This window comes from Macaca fascicularis, chromosome 10, assembly GCF_037993035.2.
Source record: "Macaca fascicularis isolate 582-1 chromosome 10, T2T-MFA8v1.1".
Taxonomy (NCBI): domain Eukaryota; kingdom Metazoa; phylum Chordata; class Mammalia; order Primates; family Cercopithecidae; genus Macaca; species Macaca fascicularis.
In genome coordinates, this window is record NC_088384.1 from 107,027,045 (window position 1) to 107,038,419 (window position 11,375).

An 11,375-nucleotide genomic window follows, 5' to 3' on the forward strand; every position below is an offset into this window, starting at 1 on the left:
GTGAGCCACCACACCCGTCCTCTTGTTGCTGTTTTTAAGTGTAACTGATCTTGAAGCAGGATTCTGAGCACTTCTTGCATTTGGATACTCCCAGTCTTAGCCCACTTCCTTCACAAGAGCAAGGATTCTGTCAACCTAAATTTATAATTCCAATTTAAAATTTTAATAAATTCCACCATATTTCCACTAGACAGGAGTTTCTTCAAAAGAGACCATTCAAAAAGTTCTCAAGTCACCAGCTTCCAGCAGAAGAGCAGAGCTTTACAGATCGTCAACTGAAGCACAGCCTTCGACAAGCTCTTAAATGGAGCATGAAGGATTCAGAAAAAGAAAGTGTAAAAGCCAGCAATTATCTAACAAAAAAATAACTGCTAAGGAGAGACTGTCTTAAACCAAAAAACTGGGAAAAGGGAACATAAAGTTTCTTTTTCGATCCATATACAGTTAACTTCAAAGCAGAAATATGCTACTCCAATTAACTGCCAACTGCACAATTTATACCCAGACTCTCCCTACTGGGGGTGTGGCTAGCTTATTTAAATGTAGACGCCATTGGGATCCTTGGGTGTAAGCTCACGTGGAAGCATAAAGCCTCACTATGAAATGGGAAGCATTCATGTGAGCCCCCCTTAGCCAAACAGCTTACAAGAGCACCATAAAGGCTTGTGTTCCAAGCACAGGCCTGGGAACCAGCCCAGACACATTCTGTGGCTCATTTCATCATTGTATGTGGTAGTGTCTTGATTTCCCTATTTGTGAAACAAGGATAGTCCTGACAGAATTGGGAATAGTTTATAAAGTGCTTGGAAAATAAAACAGGCAAGCCATCAATACTATCATCCATAAAGGCCAGTGAGGGGGCCTTTACACTTAAACAGCACATCCTTATTAAAGCCATCACAGTCACATGAGAAGTGACATATAAACACAACCCACAGCTAAGTGACTCAATTACAAATCTACACCCTACTGAAGAGGGTATTAGGATATACAGATTCATTTTTAATTCTAACAGCTGGTCAAATAATGCATGACTCTTTTAGATGTGTATGTATTTAAATTAAATCTTTAACTGAAATCTAAAACTGTGGCATATATTCAGAGCAGCCTTCCCTTTGTAAACTCTATCCAATGTTGTCTATACTTTCCTCTTATTTTCTAAATCTTTATTTCTAGAACACTGTTGAAATTCTTGAAGGGTTCCAGGATTTCTCTAGCTGCTGTCTTGGAACCAAGGTAGGGATCAATAATACCAAAGCTTGTGAGTGACTCTCAGGGAACTCCTAAAGGCAGAGGACTGAATTAATACACAGAGATGAGAAGACCCAGGACTAAAACAGTAATATGAATTTTGCATTTTTTATTGACTAGAATAAAAACGTGTGCCCTGCAATCAAAACTGTCACTTTCCATAGTTGGCTCAAATTTTATCAGTGATTTCCTACACACACACACACACACACACACACACACACACACACACTCTCCATAATCAAGTTGGCTTATATATACCAACTTCAGAAGCATGGTAATACGTGAGGAGACCCTTCTCACTCCAGTGAAGCAGAATATGAATTCTGACTTAAGATGACCCCAAAACTGGCAGATAGCAAAGGTAGGTCATAATGTAACGCAGGTGTAAGGAGTACTAAGACACTGAGAGGATGAAAGAACACAATCATTCTCTCCTCACTTTCTAATTAACAGGATCAGACAAACAAAAAACCATGAAGTCACAATGGCCACCTATGATGGGCAAAGCATGGATGGTTTATCTAATAAAGTATCTCAAGAATCAAAGTGGAAAGTGCCAATGTAAAAACAAGAAACAGCTTTTACATTCAAAATATCAATTAATTAGCATGGGGCTTTGGTTTATACCAGTTTCAAACACCGAGTTTCCAAACTGACAGTAATGTACATAAGCAAACTACGACATCTGCTCCACAGTTAATATCACAAGCTCTTACAAAACTAGGAGAGGGGCTGGGCGCGGTGGCTCACGCCTGTAATCCTAGCACTTGGGGACGCCAAGGCAGGCGAGGTGGATCACTTGAGGTCAGGAGTTCAAGACCAGCCTGGCCAACATGGCGAAACCCCATCTCTACTAAAAATACAAAAATTAACCAAGCATTGTGGCAGGCACCTGTAATCCCAGCCACTCAGGAGGCTGAGGCAGGAGAATCGCTTGAACTCAGGAAGCAGAAGTTGCAGTGAGCTGACATCGCACCACTGCACTCCAGCCTGGGAGACAGAGCAAGACTCTGTCTCAAACAAACAAAAAACAGAAAAACTAGGAGACGAAAACCTTTAAGTTTATTTGATGCTAATAACAAGTCAAGCTCTGTGAATCTAACTATAATTAAATTATTTACACATAGGGGAGCAATGTTTCTCTTAATGTACATGCTTCTCAGGCAAGAGAATGAAGGTTAAACTCCCACTGAAAGTATTTTACCTTACGTAAGACATAACAGACTTTATGACACTCATTTAAAGTAAAAGTCCTTTGGAACTCCAGGTTGAACAAGTAGCTTATTTACACAACAGTCATGGGTACTCTGGTGTAAACCATAATAATGCTTCTAATGTTGTAAAATAAAAACTTCAATTTTTTTCTTTTATATCATTTTAAAAATCTTTATTTCACTAAGATTTAAATAGGATACTTGGAAAAAATATGTATAGAAAGTTTAATTCTGGTATGTTTTTTATTACACTTAGATGTATTGTCCCCAAACTACATCTCAAAACTAGGTGTACTTTCTCCCAAACTACACCTGATACTTGAACTTTTCATCTGTATTTAATAATATGACAATCATTTCCAGCTCTAGAAAACCCACATGTATTTTATGTGTATGTGTACATATAAACACACACACACCCCGATTATGAAATCAACTGGCCAAGGTCTATTACAATTTATGCAATTTTGTTACTTATGTATGATTCTCAAAAGAAACACAAATGCTGAAGTTTTTCTTTTTTTTTACCCTATGAAGCATCAATCCCTACTTTCTCCTTTACAAAACAGTTCTATCTTCCTAAGTTGCAATTTTCAAAATAAAATTTGTAGCCAGCATCATCCTATTCAACCAATATACTGCTGAGTATTTTAGTTTTAGTACTTTTATTAAAAAGTACTAACTTTTTAATACTTTCAAAACTTGTAAGTAGTTACAAGGAAAGCAACAACTTCACAGTATGCTTTATATACCTATGCTTTTAATAATCAAATATAAATAATAAGCCATTTTCGCCTGATAAAAGTCTACTGGTTGGTTACTTGCAAGTGGTACCAAAACAATCTGTTCAACATTGTGAAGTTCTTATTTTAATATAAATAGTATTAAAACTCTTCCTGCACTCTGGCATAAGGAGAAAAAGGTAAGATAAACGTAAGCAAAGCAAAGCAAATTCACAGCAGGCATGTCTAAAATCTACGACTTCCAAGGTTGGAAGGGCCAGGGATGATTAACAGATTTTCAGCCCAATCTCCTGCATTTTCTATACAAGGACTATAAGAACCAAAATCAAAGAGGTTAGTTTCAATATATAGCAGCTCCTGATAAGCTAGTCTCAGGAAATTTTTCAACAAAGGCCAAGATAAAGAAGGAATTTCTGCTTAAAGTTCAGCTAAACAGAATACCCATTCCCCACACTCTAGTTAATTGAGTCTTTTACTATACTTTAATGAAGTATATAGTTTACCTACTATAAATTCCAGTCTGCAAGCCCAATTGTCTCACTTTTTTTTTTTTTTTTTTGGTAGAGACGGGGTCTCATTATGTTGCCCAGGCTGGTCTTGAACTCCTGGCCTCAAGTGATCCTCCTGCCTCAGCCTCCCAAAGTTTTGGGATTATAGGCGTGAGCCACCTTGCCTGGCCTCACCTTATTTTTTGAGTGTTAAAACCAAGAAACCTTTGAAACTGTAGAATACATGCTTTCTAAGAGCTCACAGCAAGTTTTCCTTTAAGGGAAAATAGCTGTTACCACTTAGGACTTCATTCAACACTGTATCTCATTTGCCAAATCAAACAAAAGCCCCTCGACAATCTTTATTTCAAACATTCCCTCAAATAAGCTGCCTTCAAATTATATGCTCATTTTCAGAACTTAAATAACTGCATATAAAACACCAAATAAAGATCAAAACTATACCTGTCTACAAATACTATACAGTATTTAAAAATTAAAATAATTCCATTTAAATATGTGATTTTTCACAATGATTAAGAAATTGTAGAAGCAATGTCTCTAGTCAAATACTTGTACCAAAGGCCCTCCTTTTCACTCACCAAAATGTTACTTGGTAGCAATTCTCCAATGAAAAATTCTCCTGTTAAGCACCAACTGGTTAACTAGGTATCAAAGAATACACCCATTCCATTCCCCATAAACTTATCTTGGTGTATTTATGTAACATACTTGTAACAAAGTCTTAAAGGTACCCACAAACATCAACCACTGTCAATCTTTGGTAGTAAGAACAGGTTCATGGAAAAGCAGGTTTTCATCAGACATTTAAGGCTTTTAGAAGCTTAGCAACTCTAGAGATTGGGTTATCAAAATAACAGTAACTGAATACTTTATACACAAGGGTGTAGAATGCAAATGATTACAATATTAGCATCTGTAAAAATTTCTTTAAAAAGCTGTAAATCATTTCTTATGTTAATAAGTGTTCAGAACCCACTACTGCAACCAGCTCTAACCGGTTCCTTGAGGAATGTGGCTAGGCTGAAATTTTGGAAGTGTTGGTTTTGGTGGTGACCAAGGAGGAGGAAGTCTCTGGCTTCCCTGTTGCTGCAGTTCCCACCCTCCAAAATGAATATACCCACCGGTGTGAATTGACAATGTGGTCCAAAGAGCAAGGCAGGAAACGGAGTCCAGATCCTCAAAATGGTAGTACAGGGCATAACCACTAGGCCACCTATCAGTTCAGTACAAAAAGTACAACCCTGCGCATCATGGTGTAAAAGCTGGGGCCTAGGTTTCGCATTGTGCATCTCACACCTATGGAAATAACAAGAGGAGTAAAATCTATAGAAATCAACACACCCTAAGAAGGTGGGTGCTCACAGAAGACTGGTATCAACATTTTTGTAAAGGTGGTTGGCTGCTGGGATAATGAATGGCAATTACAAGTCCAAATTTGGAGGGAAACGAAATTTTTACAATCAACACTTGAGTTCGACAATGAAGAACCCAACATGGGCTTGATATTTACCAACAAGGCTTTGCAAATCATGACACCCATCTACACACTTATAACTATTACTACCCCACAAAAATCCAACATCTCTCAAGAATGATTTTTAATTCTCAAAGAATTGGAAAGATTTGGCCTATGAAGAAGGGAGTTAACCAGCAATGCCCCCAAACCTGTTACTTTCAGGTTTCAAACCTCCTTTACCACCAGACTTAGGAAAGATATGGTGACACATTCAAAACTTGAGGTGGAAGAATTCCAGAGGAAGGGAATCCGAACCAAGGATGTGCCAAGGTGATTCGTCAAGAACAAACATGGACTAGGGGCCAACAGTTTTGAAAAAGTAAAAGGAGAAAACTTCTGAAATGCAGGGTGGGCTCTTTAAAAGAAGTAAAATCACTGCTCTTGACTCACTTAATCCTTCGCCATGTTGCTGTCAGCTCACCAACTAAGAGTGCGAGTGTGTCTTGCTGGGCCCATTTTCCCATGGTCTGTAGAAGGCGCTGTGAAGCACATCCTGTTCTAGCTCGGGGGCCCTTCCCCCCTCTGCAGCCTTACCCAGTGCAGAGAATGCGCCCCCTACTGACTCCAACACTCATCGCCTTTAGCCGACTTGGCTGCGGTGCATTTTGGGTGGGGGCTGGTATTTTCTCCATGGCCATAAACCAGAAGCAACAATGCAGATTTCTAAAGAAACTGTATCAAGCTATCCAAGAGATTTTTTTTTTTTTTTCATTCTGAAGGTTCAAGATACAGGCACAAGAAGCATCAGGGATGGGAAATGGGTGTGTGGGGATGGACATCATTAACATGGCAAACACTGAAACAGTTTGTTTCTTTTTCCCTCCTAAGCCTTTGTCTGTGAAATGGGGTTATGGCAAGAAGTGTCCAGAGGAATTGGTAAATGCAAGAAGATTAAGAAGACTCGTGGGTGTGTGGGGGGTGTGTGTGGCTAAAAAGGATATCAGACCTACAGTCTTGGTCTTGGGCAGAAGAGGAAGAGAAGCAATCGCGCCTTTTCCAGCAGACAGGGATCAAGGTTGGGGGGGAGGGGAAGGCAGGCAGGCCGCCCAGAGGAAAGAAGAGGTGAATACGAGGGTGTTCACAAAAACTACTCCCCATTCATTACATTAAAAGAAGATCTTTTTGCAGCTCTCTGGATTTCCATTTTCTACCATCTTACTGCAAAGTTGGGGCTCAGAATGTTCGAAAGAGGTGCTGACCAGGCAGCTGAGACTGGGGAAAAGGGATGGTGGTGAACTGTGGTCAGGATAGGAGGGAAGCTGGCAGGTTGGGGAGGAAGGATTGCACAGGGGAGGCAAAGACTTTCACTCCATGCCATGCATGCTCCCCGCCCCCCCAACCCCGTCCCCCCTCCCCCAGGTAAGGGTGGGCAGACCTGGCAGAAGGCTCGTTCCAGGCATGGGGGTGTGCGTGGGGGGGCTCCTTTTGGGGGTGGGGGGCGGACAGGATTAGTTCCAGGGATGGGAGAAGCTCGGTTCTGGCTGGGGGCGGGGTGGGGGAGATGCCCTTAGCTGCAAAAGCTCCCGGCGGCCAGGCAGGCTGCTGGCCTCGGTGGGCTCACGGAGCGGAGAAGGGGGTCGGGCTGCAGGAGGAGGCGCCTGGACCTCCAGAGCAGAGTCGGGTAGCGGTCCGTGCCGGGACGGGCGACCGGTCCGCGCCGGGGTGTGCAAAGGAGCGTGTGTGCGGCTGGAGGGCGGCGATGCGAACAACAATGCGCCCGCGCCCGGGGCCGGGCTGGGCTGGCGGCCGCGCGGGCCGGGGTCGGGAGGCAGGGCAGGGCCGCGGGTCCGCGCGCGGCGGCGCCGGGCTTACCTTGACTCGGCCTCGAGGCGCGCGCGGGGCCGGCGTGCTCGGGGGCCGGACAGCGGCGGCGGCGGCGGGCGGATGGCGGCGGCACAGCGGTGGCGACAGCGGGGAGGGCGCGCCCGGGGCCTCGTCGCGCTCCGGCTCGGCGGACTCCGGCTCGCGCCGCGGCCGCGGGTGCTGCCGGGGGGCGCGGCGGGCGCAGCAGAGCGGCGGGCGGCGGCGGCGTCGTCGAGCGGTGCAGACAAAGGAGGGGCGGAGGGAGGAGACGGAGGGTGTGGGAGAGGCGGCTTCACCGGCGCGGGCGGCGGCGGCCGCGCTCCTCTCGCTCCTCAGCAGCGGGGACCGAGAGAGGGAGCTGTGTCTGAGAAGACGCCAAAATCCCCCTTAGCGCTGCCTGCGGGAGGGGGAGGGGGCACAAGATGGCGGCGGCCGGGGGGGCGGGAGTTCAGCTCATGGATCCCGGCGGGCGGCGGAGGGGAGACCGGGCCGGCGGCGGCGGCGGCGGCAACGGGCGGGGGAGGGGGCTGATCCCGCGTCTCCCCTCAGCAGACAATACAAGCGCCTCGGACCGAGTCCCCGAACCTGCCCTAGCCAAAATGGCGGCCGAGAAAGAGCGGAAGTGACGTAAGTACCTCATTAGCATAAGAGGACTCATTGTCCAGCTAAGTAGGGGGGGCAGTGGAGACAGCACCCCAACCCCTTTCTCCCCGGGGGGGGGTTCCTCTCACTCCCACCTGTGCTTGCACCTAACTTTTCCTCAGGGAGTGTGCTCCCAGCACCCCCACCCCCGCCTGAGGGAAATTATATAATCCCCACTGAAGGGGGGAGCTCTCGCGAGAACCAGGCGGATTTGCCATTGACCCACTAGGAGGCGCCGCAGATAATGGCCGCAGTGCGCTCCCGGGGCCCGTGTGCTTGGCGGGCGCCTTCCTCTGGCCGCAGCGCCGGCGGCGGAGGCAGAAGCAGCGGGCCGCAGCACGCCCAGCACTCAGTCAGGTGGCCGTGCTGGGGATCCCTGCGCGGGCCCAGCTGGGCCTGGACTACATCTGGCGGGAGGGGTGTGCGGGGCGGCCTGGGGCGGCTCCACGTGCTCAGATGCCCGCGCTTCCACGGCTGAGAAGCGGCGGGAAGGCGCCGGGACACCTGGCCGGTCGCCCCTGACGCCTCCTTCCTTAAATGAGGTGTGAGGGCCTCGTGCTTCACACAGCGACTGGAGATGAGACACAACCCCATGGATGCCTTAGCCCTTCCTAGTGGGGTATTCGGTGCAGAGGGGCCGAGATTTTATTAAGGTCCGCCGTTACCCTGTGACTTGACATTCTTCCCAGTCACAGGATGGACTCTTCTCTTTGACCTGAATTAAAAAAAAAAAAAAAAGGAATCCTAGTGCCTTGAGGCCACCCAACTGGTGAAACTTCAGGATGAGAAGTGATGTTGCCAACAGGCGCATTGGCTCTCTGCACGATCCTTAAAACAACACACTTTGTAGTCCCAGGGACATAGCTTTTGGTCCTCCCGCAATCTGGGTAGCATAAAACAGCACATGGTTGCCTTGTATATTTAGGTCAATCCCAACCAATACATTATCTCCTCAACACGTTTGAACCAACCTTAAAAGGTTGGTTAAAGTATCATTATGATTTAAAGTATCACTGCTTGGTTAAATGTATTGACAAGTAATAGATGTCAATACTGAAGAATTAACCAAGCCTATTTCCTTAATATGTTGATTTTTACGTAAATACACCTGTCCTTTGCTGTTTCTTTACATTTCAAGTTAACACAGTTTCAGGCCATACTTAACATCCGAAAATAATCTGAGTTCGCTGCAAGTAGTATAAATTGTGGTTACACATAGCTGTTCAACGCCTAAGACTTCAGTTAGCCCTGTTTAACAAACTTTTATACAACGCATTTCTGCAACTGTGATAAAATGTATCTTTAAAAACCAAGTCAGTACTTCAAGGGAAAACAGCTGAAAAAAGTCGTGGAAAAAGGGGTTGGGGCAAAGCATTTGATTCAGAGAACTAAGATAAAGAATCTAATTACACACTGCAGAAGACAGACAAAAACTAATGAAATAAAGTAAGTTTAAGTTTAGTTTTCCTTGGATATACGTAGATTTCCATATAGTGATAATACAAATACAAAGGGAAAACATCTGGATTTCATCTTTGGCCTCATTTACAAAGCAAAATGGGATGCTGAATTCAGATGTAAATATTTAATTTTACAGTGTTTAAGCACCAGATTTACTACAAAAATGCATCTAAATATTCCAGATTCTTTTCTAAATGACTTCCAAATGCTTTGAGTCTTCACTGCTCAAATACTCTCTATGGTAAATTCCAAGAGTGACAGTGTTGTGATAATGATTGTGGGAATAACTGAAAAGATTTAAAGGGCAAACATTATCTACTTAGTATCTGAGAAGGCAGTACTATCTCTATAGTAGGTTCTCTAAGGCTGTTACTTAATTTCTGCTCCACATACTTGACACTGAGAACTCAACTTTGAGTTTAGGTTAAGAAAAAATGAATTCTAACCACTCCAAAAAACCCGAGAATATTACATTTCTATTATCTTAGCTTGAAACTAATTTCACATCAAGCACTGATGAATTTTCTTGTTATGAATGAGAGAAGTCTCTTCCCCAAGGAAGGCAGGTCCCTCACTGGCCAGCTGGACAGTTCTGGACATAAGGGAAACAGAACAAGAGTGGTCCTTATTGGAATGTGTACTATGGGTTCAACTATAGAAGTGTGGGAAGGGGTGGTTTTTTTTTTTTTGAGACGGAGTCTTGCTCTGTCACCCAGGCTGGAGTGCAGTGGCCGGATGGATCTCAGCTCACTGCAAGCTCCGCCTCCCGGGTTTACGCCGTTCTCCTGCCTCAGCCTCCCGACTAGCTGGGACTACAGGCGCCCGCCACCTCGCCCGGCTAGTTTTTTTTGTATTTTTTAGTAGAGACGGGGTTTCACCGTGTTAGCCGGGATCGTCTCTCGATCTCCTGGCCTCGTGATCCGCCCGTCTCGGCCTCCCAAAGTGGGGAAGGGGTGGTTTTAATATTCAAAACGACACCAGAGGTTTTATAGTCTGGGATTAATTTCTGGTAGAATCTGTCAGAAATGCAAATGAAAAATTAGACTTTCAATTTTTTTTTTTTTCTTTTAAAAAAGACAGGGTCTCACTCTGTTGTCCAGGCATGATCATAGCTCACTGCAGCCTTGACCTCCCAGACTCAAGTGAGCCTCCCACCTCAGCCTCCCAAGTAGCTGGGACCACAGGTGAGTGCCACCACACCCAGCTTATTTTTTTATATTTTTGTAGAGACAGGATCTCCCTATGTTCCCTAGGCTGGTCTCAAACGCCTGTGCTCAAGCCATCCTCTTGCCTTGGCCTCCCAAAGTGCTGGGATTACAGACATGGACCACTGTGCCTGGCCTCAATTTCTTCAGCAGCCAAATTAAGCCAGGAAAATCTAGTAATTACGAATATTGTTCAATAAATAATTTAGAGACACCTCTTTCTTTTATTTCCAGAAGAAAGTCAACTTAAACTTACTTGCTCAAAGCACGCCCTTACTCAAATTTTAAAAGATACTACATGACCATAACCTATGCTACAGTTAGAAATTAACTGATCTCTTCTGAAACACCTACTTTAGAGAAAGTGGGTAAACGTAATATTTGCCCTGGCTTTACTGGATAGCTTAGCCTGAATTTTAACTGGCAGAACACTTTTCTAAATGGAGAGAAGAGCTTAAGGCAGAGATTTTTCAAATTAGTGGGGATGTGAGCTTTGCTGAGGGTCTTTAATATGAAAACAAGTCTTTTGAGAAAAAAATTGTTATATAATTCAGTAAGATGTTTAATAATGACTGTAGCAGCTAAAGTTTCTGCCTCAGTGTCATTAATATTTTTCCTTACTGATAGAAGTTATTGCTCAAAAGAGAAAAAAACGGCTATGTAATCAACTGCTGCCAAATTGTTTCCCAATTCACAATATGCATTTTAAATAGACCTGCTTTGGTAGATGAAATGGTTCATCAATTCAACAGCTGAAAAGAACCCAACTGTAAATGCCTGCTCTAAATGCATTTTCTAGTTTAAGAAATTTGAGATACATTTTTAAGGAAAGGGCAGAGGTATGTATTTCTTTTTCAATTCCTACAGACACAGCCACAAACATTTCATCAGATAACATTATCTTACTTCTGATACCTATTAGGTATAAAGGTCTATGATTCCAGTTTTTAATAAAGACTATTTCAAATTATTCCCCATTCTACATTCACATACTCTAATGAAGGCAGCAATACTTTATGCAAAAA

The 11,375-nt window shown here is 44.2% G+C and overlaps 1 protein-coding gene across 8 annotated transcripts in view; it reads right to left on the reverse strand.

The window, feature by feature from the left end:
* ADNP (activity dependent neuroprotector homeobox) overlaps window positions 1-7,646 on the reverse strand; it is a 43,366-nt gene extending 35,720 nt beyond the window's left edge. For 5 of the 8 annotated variants that reach the window (XM_065523306.2, XM_045363131.3, XM_065523305.1 and 2 more), the window contains exon 1: window positions 7,052-7,646. The gene's annotated coding sequence lies outside the window, so the exon portion shown is untranslated. Of the gene's footprint in view, window positions 1-4,844; window positions 5,020-7,051 lie in introns of those variants that run through there. The other 3 variants (XM_045363130.2, XM_005569349.3, XM_074005555.1) reach the window with 2 other exon arrangements.
* Window positions 7,647-11,375: the final 3,729 nt, after the last annotated feature.